Here is a 13,258-nt window from a genome sequence, read left to right on the forward strand (position 1 = left end):
GCACTTGTCGAATGGCCCCAGGCCTGTAGAGGACAAGGCCTTCTTTTTCCTCTCTAAAGTAAGTGTGTGTCTGATGCAGCAGCCATTTTATTTTATATCTTAGCTAAAAGCATGTTAAATGATGTATTAAAAAGTGTGTAGAGATTAGTGTTTTATTTCTCTGCAGGTATGATTAACTGCGGAGATTATATATATATATATATATATATATATATATATATATATATATATATATATATATATATAGGTTAAACTGCTATATACATTGTCTTGGCAATAAGAATTATATGTTTAAAATGTATAAGTTTTAATATGCACAGAGCAGCTGACAGCAAGTCTCAGTTATTACATAAACAAATGAGCTAACATAGATAGCATTTGTCTGCAATAAGCAGAAATGAAGGCTAAATGGATGATCATGTCAGAATTCTACATGGGAACAAAAAAAAACCAACAGAATAGTGTCAATATTGTGTCTTTAGCACAGATGACCAATGAGGGCCTAGAATGTCCAAATATTAATTAGATTAATTGGACTAATTGAAGGTATAAATAAAATTAGGGTATAAATTTGACCAGAGAAAGAGGGAGAGAGGAGCAGTCGGAGAACAGAGGAGAGAGCGCAGAATGAGGGTTGGGTGTGCCCTTACCATTATGTATGTATGAAGTATTGGCTGATTGCTATCCCGAAATGCTGTACTGGGTGTCACAAATTTATTTTAAAAGTATTCCCTACTGCTGTTGGTATAACCTATGTTTTTTGTTGTAAGTCTGCATTGGCAAAATATATATCTATGATTAAGCTGTCTTTTAGTAAAAGCATTGTCATTTATTTTAGAATCTGTATTTGTGTGAATTATTTCAGTGCTCTTTATAACAAGTAAGGTTTGTAAGTAATCCAGAAATATTGCGTTATCAGTAGAGATTATATATTTAATGTATTCATATATCCAGCTGGGGATGTAGTCAGGAAGCTGGTGGTTTCTTTGCCAACCGCCGAAAATCCAGACAGTGAAAGCTCGGCATGGGACTAAAAATAGGGCGTCGGGAGCTCTTAGCTGTGGGGAGGAGGGCTAGGTTTAGGAACTCCCAGGGACTCTTAGGGTTAGTCAACCTCCTGGGAGGGTTAGGGTTAGGCTAAGGTAAGGGGATTTGTGTTAGGCACCCTCTGGGAGGATTAGGTTTAGGGTGAGGGGAGGTTAATTTTGGGCACCCCTGGGGGGATATTAGATTTAGGCACTAGGGGGCAGGTTAGGGTTAGGCACCAATAAGGGAGGGTTAGAGTTAGGGGGAGAGAGCCGAGGGTTAGGGCACTTACTAACCATAGTTAGGATCTTCATCTGCTGGCCTTCGAGTGTCGGGATTTAATCCACCAGGATTAGATCTGGGGGTGTTACATCCAGCAGAAGTCATACAAATAATTAGTTTAGTCTGGATGTTTCAAGTTTGTGTGGATAAAACATACCCTACTATAGGAAGTATTCTAAATATGATGGCATGTGTTAAATTACCTTAAGATATGTGAAAAATTCACTAAATATACCATTGCAAATCCCATTGTGGATTAAATCAAAGAGTCCTATAGAAAATTGCATCTGCACATATATAGTGTGTGTAAAATACAATTATTATCAGGCAAACTGACTCTGCTGCCCTACCATTTAGTGTATAATTGGATACATATACACCATTCGGCACAAATGGTGATGACCAGTTGTGGTTACTGGAATTTGATCAAAAGATCAGGAATAGACAGAGCACTAACCATGTATGGAGAAAGCTGGCTACTGATTCACTATAATGGGACCAGGGGAATATATCTGGCAAGTATGAGAGACCTGGTAGTCATTCCATGGGCAAATGCAGGATTTGAAAGAGGTGGCGGGAGTTCCAGAGAGATGGTGGTGCCAAGCACAGGGAATGGAGACTGAGGTGACCTAGTATATGCTAAGTCTGATGACCTAGTGTGTGTATATAAATATATATTATATATATACACACATTAACCACTAACACTTCCTGAAGCAGCAAAGTGTAAAAACCAGCACTCACGTTTAGTTGGTAGATATGTTACTTTATTCACATAGTGAAAAATGATGTCCATTTCAACTGTAATGAAAGTCTTCCTCTTGTCTGATATATATATGTATATATATATATATATATATATATATATATATATATATACATATACACACAGCATACAGAAGGCGGCGGCACTCGTCAATAATATAATTAAAGAAACGGGTCACAGACCATGAGTGAAGTTTCAACGTTTCAATCTTAATAGATTTTCATCAGGAATAGTATACAATACAAATAGCACTTACCTAAATACACTTCTAAAACACCCCCAGTGTGCTGAAGCCCGAGTCCATCTGAACAACGTATTGACGTCATCACGTTGCATAGTGCAAATGGATGTGACACCCACCCGTCAGAAGTTACTGTGGCAACAGTAAACAAAAGACAGTGAGCCCTGCACCACATGAAACAAATACAAAATATATAACAGCAGTGGAGAAAAAACATTGATGGGTATCAAGATATCCTGTCTTACGGAAATGTTGGCAGAGTGATAGCACTAGTGGTCTATAACAATAATACATACATATTAAAGAAAACATGTCAAACTTAGATTTTCATTCAGACCGTACGGATGTACGGTATTAAGAATGTGAATCCAGCGTGCTTCACATTTTAAAAGTGCTTTGGCTCTGTCTCCTCCCCTCAGACTGTCTGGGACAAAATCTATCATTTTATAACGTAACGTAGATAGGGCATGTTTATGTTCTTTAAAATGCCTAGCAACAGGCTGATCCTCTTCTCTACCCTGTAGTGCTAGTCTAATAGATGACCTATGTAAGGCCATCCGTTCTTTGAATTGTCTTGTAGTTTTCCCTACGTACATGTGTCCACACGGACACCTGATGTAATATACAACATACTGACTAGAGCAGGTTAAGACATGTCGGATTCTGAACTTTTTTCCAGAATAAGGGTGCACAAATGTGTCTCCCGTTTCTAGGTAGCCACAGGTGGTGCAACCCAGGCCATGCAAGAAAAAGTCAGTCTCACGCTTTTTCAGTTTCAACAATTGTAGAAAATAGTGTTCAATCGATTCATCTCTTGGATTTGCTGATGTGGAATTACCATTGGGTGATTTACTCACATTTTCGGAGTCTGATGCAGAAAATATCCTGTTTAAAGAAAACCTTTCTACGACGGCTGGAGATGAATCGATTGAACACTATTTTCTACAATTGTTGAAACTGAAAAAGCGTGAGACTGACTTTTTCTTGCATGGCGTGACATTGTTGGACTATTTCAGGATAAAAAAGATTCCGAGGGGGTTTCGTATCCGTAACATTCCGACTATTGGTCGTTTTAATCCAGAATTTTGCCGCAGGTGGGCAGCCATCCTCAATAAAGCGTCATTTGACCTCATTCTGCTTGTGGTGGAAGAGTCCGCAAGAGAACTCAATGTGGTAAAAGAGAAGATCAAATCGTTCGAATAATTGCTCTTAGCTAAATTGACGGAAGACCCCGCTGGTGATTGGTTGACTAAATTGGGTGTTCAGATTGACAAGTATAAAAAAGATCTCATTAAGTTTAAACAGAACAAATTGGAAACTGTTAACAGAGATTACGAGGAGAAAAAAGTCTATTCTTGGGCCCTAAACCCCTCAAGCAACAGAAGTCAACATTTTAATATCAATAAATGTGTCAGACGATTTCCACTTGACACGGATACCTCGAGTGGTGGGTTATCAAGTGACTCAGAATGTGCTGGTACTAGTGGCAGTCTATCAGCCCGGGTAGTTACCCCTAAAGGGGCTCGCAAAGACCCGGGTTTAGTATCTATACAAGAAGGGGCGGACAATGCCAAAGGAAAGAAAAAACAGCCATTAAAGAAAAAGAAATAATTTATAATTTATCCTCTAGGATTTTAACTGAGGAAGAGAACACTATTTTATGCAAGGGTTTAAGCTTTGTTCCTACGGTGCAATTTGACTCCTTTGAGAGTAAAACTGATGTCTTTAGACTTGGGAGGCAATTGAGACTGAAGGATCACTTTGGACAAAATCCTATTATACCCATAATGGACTCATAAAAATGTCCAAAGTAAAATCTTGTTTTGATCCGGGTACTCAGAATAATACCATCAAGGCTTTCACTAAAATTATGGAGCAAACTATTGCAGAAGTTTCGACTTCACATGACTACAAACATCCTAATCTATCTAAAAAAGAGATGTTGGCCCTTAGATCTCTGGGCAATGATAAAGACATTATAATACGCCCCGCTGATAAGGGTGGGGGTATTGTAGTGCAGGATATTGCTGATTATAGGGCAGAAGCATATAGACAACTGTCAGACAGTTCTGTTTATAAAAAATTACAATCAGACCCTTCAGCTATATTCAAAAAATAATTATCTTCTGTACTACAGCTTGCAGTCGATAATGGATGGATTAATCAGCATACTATGAAAGCCTTATTACCTGAATCACCTTTAGTCCCTTTATTCTACACTCTGCCAAAGGTGCACAAAGATGCACGAAATCCACTGGGGAGACCAATAATTTCAGCTAGAGATTCCATTTTTTACAATGTGTCCAGATATATAGACTTTTATTTACAACCTGTCATCCAAGTGGAAAGCACATATCTGAAAGACACTACCTCTTTCTTGAAGAAAATTAAAAACTTGGGTGACATTCCATCCTGTTGCTGGCTATGCACGATTGACGTTATAAGCCTCTATACCAGTATCCCGCATAGTAGGGGTCTATCTGCAATGAGACTCTTATTGATGAATAACCAGCTCTACATGGGTCCAGAGCTTTCATTCTTTTTAGAACTGCTACAACTTATTCTGACAAAAAACTACTTTACCTTTGATAATGCTTTTTATTTACAGGTCTTGGGCTGCGCCATGGGCTCATGCGCAGCCCCAGCCTATGCGAACAGCTTCATGTTTAGCGTAGAGAGAGATCTGTTTCTGAGTAATTGCAAGTTCTCCAAATACATCAAATTGTATACGAGATACATAGATGATGTATTTGTGCTTTGGAGTGGGAGTAGGGAACAATTTTTAGACATGATGACATCTGTCAATGCTAGTGATCCAGATATTAAATTCACCTATGAAATTGATTCCCAGAGTATCAATTACCTAGATGTACTTATTACATACCATGAGGGCAGACTTGCCACATCAATATATAAAAAGACCACTGATCGCAACAATTTGTTACTAGCTTCCAGTCATCATCCCGCTTCACTAAAAAGTGGCCTACCCTTCTCCCAATATTTAAGGCTGAGGAGGATTTGCAGCGATGAGGATGATGAAAGTCATCAAATGGATTTGATGACTAAAAAGTTCTTGGATAGAGGATATTCCTTGCCTATATTGCATGAAGCCCGCAAAAAAGCGATGGCAGTTGCTAAAGAACATACTCTTCTTTCTACCATTAAGAGTAATACTGACAATAAACTGGTGTGGGTCAATTACTCTGCTGGTAGTAAGAAACTGGTCAATTCGGCCAAACACTTTTGGCCCATGCTTAAAGCTGACAAAGAGCTGCCCCTGCTGAAGAATACCAATTTGTTACCATGTTATAAGCGGGGAAAAATCTACGTGATTGGCTGGTACATATGGATATCTCCGGACAGAAAGCTACCCACCCTACCCACTTTTTGATGAAAAAAACAGGCAATTATAAATGCCTGGGTTGCACCACCTGTGGCTACCTAGAAACGGGGGACACATTTGTGCACCCTTATTTGGGAAAAAAGTTCAGAATCAGACATGTCTTAACCTGCTCTAGTCAGTATGTTGTATATTACATCAGGTATCCGTGTGGACACATGTACGTAGGGAAAACTACAAGACAATTCAAAGAACGGATGGCCTTACATAGGTCATCTATTAGACTAGCACTACAGGGTAGAGAAGAGGATCAGCCTGTTGCTAGGCATTTTAAAGAACATAAACATGCCCTATCTACGTTACGTTATAAAATGATAGATTTTGTCCCAGACAGTCTGAGGGGAGGAGACAGAGCCAAAGCACTTTTAAAATGTGACATGTTTTCTTTAATATGTATGTATTATTGTTAATGACCACTAGTGCTATCACTCTGCCGACATTTACGTAAGACAGGGTATCTTGATACCCTCAATGTTTTTTCTCCGCTGCTGTTATATATTTTGTATTTGTTTCATGTGGTGCAGGGCTCACTGTCTTTTGTTTACTGTTGCCACAGTAACTTCTGACGGGTGGGTGTCACATCCGCTTGCACTATGCAACGTGATGACGTCAATACGTTGTTCAGATGGACTCGGGCTTCAGCACACTGGGGGTGTTTTAGAAGTGTATTTAGGTAAGTGCTTTTTGTATTGTATACTATTCCTGATGAAAATCTATTAAGATTGAAACGTTGAAACTTCACTGATGGTCTGTGACCCGTTTCTTTAATTATATTATTGAGAGTGCCGCCGCCTTCTGTATGCTGTATTTATCTTATTGCGGAGGGCACCGATATTTCATTTGCTGTGGAAGAGTGCCAAGCCTTTGCTGTATAATATATATATATATATATATATATATATATATATATATACACACACATATACAGTCAGGTGCATAAATAATGGGACATTGACAGAATTTTCATATTTTGGCCTCTATTCACCACCACAATGGCTTTGAAATGAAACAAACAAGATGTGATTTAACTGCAGACTCAGATTTAATTTGAGGGTAATTACATCCAAATCAGGTGAACGGTGTAGGAATTACATGGTTCTCTATATGTGCCTCCAATTTTTTAAGGGGCCAAAAGTAATGGGACAAACTACACAATTCTAAATCTAACTATCACTTTTTAATACTTTGTTGCAAATCCTTTGCAGGCAATTACAGCCTGAAGTCTGGAATGCTTAGACATCACCAGACGCTGGGTTTCATCTCTGGTGACGCTCTGCCAGGCCTCTACTGCAAATGTCTTCAGTTCCTGCTTGTTCTTGGGGTATTTTTCCTTCAGTTTTGTCTTCATCATGTGAAATGCATACTCCATCGGATTCAAGTCAGGGGATTGACTTGGCCATTGCATAACATGCCACTTTTTAGCCTTAAAAAAACTCTTTGGTTGCTTTTGCAGTATGCTTCGGGTCATTGTCCATCTGCACTGTGTAGCGCCGTCCAATGAGTTCTGAAGCATTTGACTGAATATGAGCATATAATATTGCCCGAAACACTTCAGTACTCATTCTGCTGCTTTTGTCAGCAGTCACATCATCAATAAATACAAGGGAACTAGTTCCATTGGCAGCCATACATGCCCACACCATGACACTACCACCATCATGCTTCAATGATGAGGTGGTATGTTTTGGATCATGAGCAGTTCCTTTCCTTCTCCATACTCTTCTCTTCCCATCACTCTGGTACAAATTGACCTTTGTCTCATCTGTCCATAGGATGTTGTTCCAGAACTGTAATGGCTTTTTTAGATGTTGTTTGGCAAACTCAAATCTGGTCTTCCTGTTTTTGTGGCTCACCAATGGTTTCATCTTGTGGTGAACCCTCAATATTCACTCTTGTGAAGTCTTCTCTTGATTGTTGACTTTGACACATATACATCTACCTCCTGAAGAGTGTTCTTGATTTGGCCAACTGTTGTGAAGGGGTTATTCTTCACCAGGGAAATAATTCTTCTGTCATCCACCACAGTTGTTTTCCGTGGTCTTCCGGGTCTTTTGGTGTTGCTGAGCTCTCCGGTGCGTTCTTTCTTTTTAAGAATGTTCCATACAGTTGATTTGGACACACCTAATGTTTTTGCTATCTCTCTGATGGGTTTGTTTTGATTTTATCAGCCTAATGATGGCTTGCTTCACTGATAGTGACAGCTCTTTGTATCTCAAATTGAGAGTCGACAGCAACTGATTCCAAATGCAAATGTCACACCTAGAATCAACTCCAGACGTTTTACCTGCTTAATTGATAATGAAATAATGAGGGAATAGCCCACATCTGTCCATGAAATAGCTTTTGAGTTGATAGTCCCATTACTTTTGGCCCCTTAAAAAGTGGGAGGCACATATAGAAACTGTTGTAATTCCTACACCGTTCACCTGATTTGGATGTAATTACCCTCAAATTAAATCTGAAAGTCTGCAGTTAAAGCACATCTTGTTTGTTTAATTTCAAATCCATTGTGGTGTTGAATAGAGGCCAAAATATGAAAATTCTGTCAATGCCCCAATATGTATTCACCTGACTGTATATATCACACAGACAGACAAATCACAGGTGCACAACTCCAAATTACTGATTAAATATAAATGCATTATGCGATAACATTTTGCAATCAAAAGAGGTTTTTAGCATAATCATGTCCAAGGTTATGGGTCTACCCACCATATCCAGGTAACCTCTTTAGGGTATGTCCCTTACATACTAGGGTTCAAATCCAGAGTGCAGGACACCCTTAAATCGGTGCAGCTGAACCACCCCAGGGTATCGCTATAATGAGAAAAGTGAAATGTGAAGTAAGAAAGGTAAGAGCAGCTATGGCTGCATAGAAAGGTGAAAATACAAATATAATAAAAACAACCAGTAAAGTGTTAAAATTGTGCAAAAAATAAAGAATGTGTTATAATGTGATGCCCTGAAGCAGAACAACCAAAGCAATCCTGGAGACCCACGCCCCAAAAATCAACCCAAAGTTGCACTACAGTACTGTATATAACTTGTAGGACTTACCTAAAATTGTGCCTATTACTAGTGTGCATGCTTTTAAACCAATAGGGGAGGGGTGCTAGTCCAGGCTGAAGGCATCTCCTTTCCTTCAGGTGTGCAATAAAGCACATTAAAATGGATGGTATAGGAAAGAGTCCTGGACTGCACACCCTGAATATATATAATGGGAGGTGCTACCTGTTGAGTGTTGAGACTTACTGCAGGCACAGAAACAGACAAATCACAGGTGCACAACTCAGGTGCACAAGTCTGGTATATACACATGAGTAATAGGCACATTTTTAGGTAAGTCCTACAAGTTATATACTGTAGTGCAACTTTGGGTTGATTTTTGCGGCGTGGGTCCCCTGGATTGCTTGGTTGGTCGGCTTCAGGGCATTGCATTATAAAACATTCTTTCTTTTTTGTATAATTTTAACACTTTACTGTTTGTTTATATTATATTTGTATTTTCACCTTTCTATGCAGCCATAACTGCTCTTACCTTTCTTACTTCACATTACACTTTTCTCATTATAGCAATGCCCCGAGGTGTCTCAGCTGCACCGATTTAGGGGTGTCAATGTGCTCTGGATTTGAAGCCTAGTATGTTAGGGACCTACCCTACAGAGGTTACCTGGATATGGTGGGTAGGCCCATAACCTTGGCCATGATTATGCTAAAAACCTCTATTGATTGCTAAATTTTGAGTTGTGCACCTGTGATTTGTCTGTTTCTGTGCCTGCAATTTGTCTCAACAGGTAGCACCTCCTATTATATATATTCAGGGTATGCAGTCAAGGACTCTTTCCTATACACTCCATTTAATGTGCTTTCTTGCACACCTGAAGGAAAAGAGACACCTTCAGCCTGGACTAATACCCCTCCCCTATTGGTTTAAAAGCATGGAGTCTGGTATTGTATATGCACACTAGAAATTGGCACAATTTTAGGTAAGTCCTACAAGTAATATACTGTAGTGCAACTTTGGGTTGATTTTTGGGGTGTGGGTCCCCTGGATTGCTTTGGTTGGTCTGCATCAGGGCATCACATTATAACACATTCTTTCTTTCTTGCACAATTTTAACACTTCACTGTTTGTTTTTATTATATTTGTATTTTCACCTTTCCATGCAGCCATAGCTGCTATTACCTTTTTTACTTCACATTTCAATTTTCTCATTATAGCAATGCCCTGGGGTGGCTCGGCTGTGCAAACTGGATTTGAACCCTAGTACGTTAGGGACCTAGCCTATAGAGGTTACCTGGATATGGTGGGTAGGCCCATAGTCTTGAGATATATATATACACATATATATATATATATACATATAGTAAGCAGAGTGGTCCGCGCTTCAGGTTCTAGTAGGTGAGTGTGATGGATGTGTTGGGGAGTGGAGGAGGGGGGGAGGGGGTGGAGTTGGGGGTAGGCTAGGGCAAAAAATGGGGTATGGTGGTGCTGCACGTAGAACTGGAGTACCGGATCCTGTTGGATTAAAGCTGGAGGAAGGGGGTACACGTGCGCTCCTGTGTGTATGTGTGTGGGGGGGGAATGTGGAGGGGGTGGGGGGGTTGGGGGAAGACAGGGGGGGAAATGAATGGGGAGGGCGGGATAAGGGGGTTTGATGTTGCGGGGGAAGGCGTGTGCGGGTGTGTGCCTGCAGTGTAGGTGGTGTATGGTGTGCAATAAAGAGCCAGACACTGGAAATTGAATCCAACCTGTTTATTGGTGAGACACAATGCTCCCCAGGTGGTTCCGTGAGTGGGATTGGGGATGGGTAGCGAGTTCCGTTGTTTTCCTGGTCAGGGAGTTGGTGGGCCCTTTTAGGGGGCTCCTTGCCGTGCGGCCCTTACTTCTGCATGACCCATTTGCTGGACCTATGGTCTCAGTCTTAGTGGACCAGGATGTGTGGTGTTGCCAAAAAAGTCCCGTACAGTGACAGTAGCGGCGTCCCGCACTGGTCGTATTGTTACCTACTGGTAGGTGTGCTGTCCCTGGTTGGTGCACAGTTGTTATGTTCTCTGGTGTAGGTCCAGGGGTAGCTGGCACACTGCGAGCCCGCACGGTGTTCCCGGATGGGCGCCCGTCACTGCTCCGAGGGTGGGGATGATGCGATGGTCCGCATTTGTAGTTCTGTCCCACCTTGCCATGGGGTTGGTGATGAACACCAAGGTGTGGTGATGCAGTAATCTGGGCAAGGGTATGTAATCTCCAATGCGTTTCGGCCTTAAGCCTTCTTCAAGGAGTTACTGATAGATGGACTGAGGGTGATATATAGGTGGAGGGAGGGTGTGTGGGCATACCCAGTGAGTTGGCTAGCCTATTGGAGCTGAAGGTGCTATTCAGAAATGGGATGCAGGTAGGTAAGAGGGGGCAGTGTAGGTGATTGACACATGAATTGGCTAATCATTGAATACATGTGGCTATACTGCAGGCGGGGGATGTGTGTGTTTGGGCGTGGGGTTAACGCCACGTGGTGATGGCCGGGCTGCCGGGCAGTGAGCGTTGCCGTGGGAGCATCGGGATATCCTCTGTCACTTCCCACGTGCACGCTAGTGTCCTATTGCATGAAAGCCTGGTGGGTCATGTAGTCCGGGTTGTCCGGGGGTGTGGTGTGCCGTGTGATGCATAGACGCAGGTATCCCCTGCGTCGTGCGCCACATGGTGTGGTGCAGCCTATCAGGGAGGGGATTCCCGGAGCGGTATTGGTCACCATGGTGACACTTGCTAATCAGGAACGGGACTGAAGCGGGCGCTGAGTGCAGCATGTGATGCGCGATGTGCGCCTATGCTGGGGGAACCTAAATGTACATGAGCAGTAACACTGAAAAACTAAAAAATTAAAATTAAAATGAACTAAATTTTATGAAATGTAATAAGAATTAATATGTGGGTACGTACTGCTAGGGACCGTGAGGTGGGTAGCGTGATTGCACCAATATATATATACATATATATAATGGAAATAATGAAGGAACGGCGCCTTCAGTGTACCAGTTCTTAATGTAGATACTTTGCAACAAAACTGTTCATAGTGAGTCCATTTGATCTTTAAAGGACGTCCTGACAGGATATTCGAATACAGTGCTCCAAGAAATATTGCTCAAAAAAAGAAGAAAACAAAGAAAGACATAGTGTAGCCTGATAATGTACACAATAAATATGGCTATGCTGATTGCACAGAATTAGTGTGATCATGCAGAAACACATACAGTTTCAGAAAAAACATAAATCACTCGTGTGATTAATCCCAGCAATCACCAACACCCAAATAAATATGCTTCGTACCGACTGCAGCTTTTCATAAGGTAATGTATATAAGGTCTCTTGACTTCAATAAAGAACCAGACATATATAGACAAAAAAGAGCCTCCATATCACGTGATACATTTTAACACACACAGTATTTAATTAAACATATAACAAATACTCGTACAATTTAACAGTGTAAAATGGGCTTATCTGGTCAAAGTGTTATGGAGTTGGTATACAGGAGGTCCAGTTCTCCAGCTCTCAACATGTTTTGTCCCACTGTAGGCTCTGGGGAATTCCTCAGGAGTAGATTAGTCAATGAAGATACTCTCACAAAAGTGCACATATATATCTGTGTTTATTAAGTTAATGACCTGCTCCAGGTGATCGGCGGCATCCCTAATCTCACATCCATGCATGAATGAGAGTGCTCAGCTCTCATGTTACTATTGCGGGGATCGCGCTGTCCCGAGGGAAGAAGTTGCTGTCCCGAGGGAAGAAGTTACCATCCTGACATAAGTGTCCGTGCACTGTATTAAGTCATGCAGTCATAACTGCAATGCAAATGAGAGACAGTGTCTTTTGCCTCTGGTGTTGCTATTGATTTTTACCAGCATGACTTAGACACCACATGACCGGCGGCCATGTTTATGTAGTCCATGGTGGCTGCCATTTTGGAGTGGCTTATACTGATAATAGAGAATAGGAAACAGAAGTGATCATCTGGCTCAGGTTTACAAATTGAGAAGAGCTCAATGAATGAAACTAAAGTGACAGGTGAATAAATTCATCGAATAGGCAAGACTAGTATATTTAAATTCATTAAAATTACATAAAAAATGGATCTAACTAAAATGCATTAGATTGGACACTATAATACAGAACAGTATCATGGATAGAAAATATGCAGCTCATATTAAAATAAAAATATATAAAAATGTAAGGTGATCTAAATTAATGAAGATAATAGTAATAAATAATTAATAATCAAAAAGATGTATAAAAGGATGTTTAAAAAAGATGTACAAAAGAAGAATCTAGATAAAAGAAGGAGTGGTATAGGGACTAGTTAAACCATTAACAAAGGAATGGGGCAATTTAATATCCGGCGTTTAGACCATTTGGAGTGAGGGTGTCCAGCGTATATATCCAATACATTTCTTGTTTAGCTAATTTATTATCCCTTTCTCCTAGTACCACATGTTCAATACATTTAAAACTAAAATGGTCCAGGTTGGAATCATGAAACTTATTGAA

The 13,258-nt window shown here is 40.6% G+C and overlaps 1 protein-coding gene across 1 annotated transcript in view; it reads right to left on the minus strand.

Moving 5' to 3' along the window:
- LOC148532406 (uncharacterized) overlaps window positions 1-12,371 on the minus strand; it is a 34,030-nt gene extending 21,659 nt beyond the window's left edge. The window contains exon 1 of the mRNA XM_088467923.1: window positions 12,186-12,371. The gene's annotated coding sequence lies outside the window, so the exon portion shown is untranslated. The remainder of the gene's footprint in view (window positions 1-12,185) is intronic.
- Window positions 12,372-13,258: the final 887 nt, after the last annotated feature.

This window comes from Taudactylus pleione, unplaced genomic scaffold (genome assembly GCF_031769625.1).
Source record: "Taudactylus pleione unplaced genomic scaffold, aTauple2 ptg000078l, whole genome shotgun sequence".
NCBI classification, from domain to species: Eukaryota; Metazoa; Chordata; class Amphibia; order Anura; family Myobatrachidae; genus Taudactylus; species Taudactylus pleione.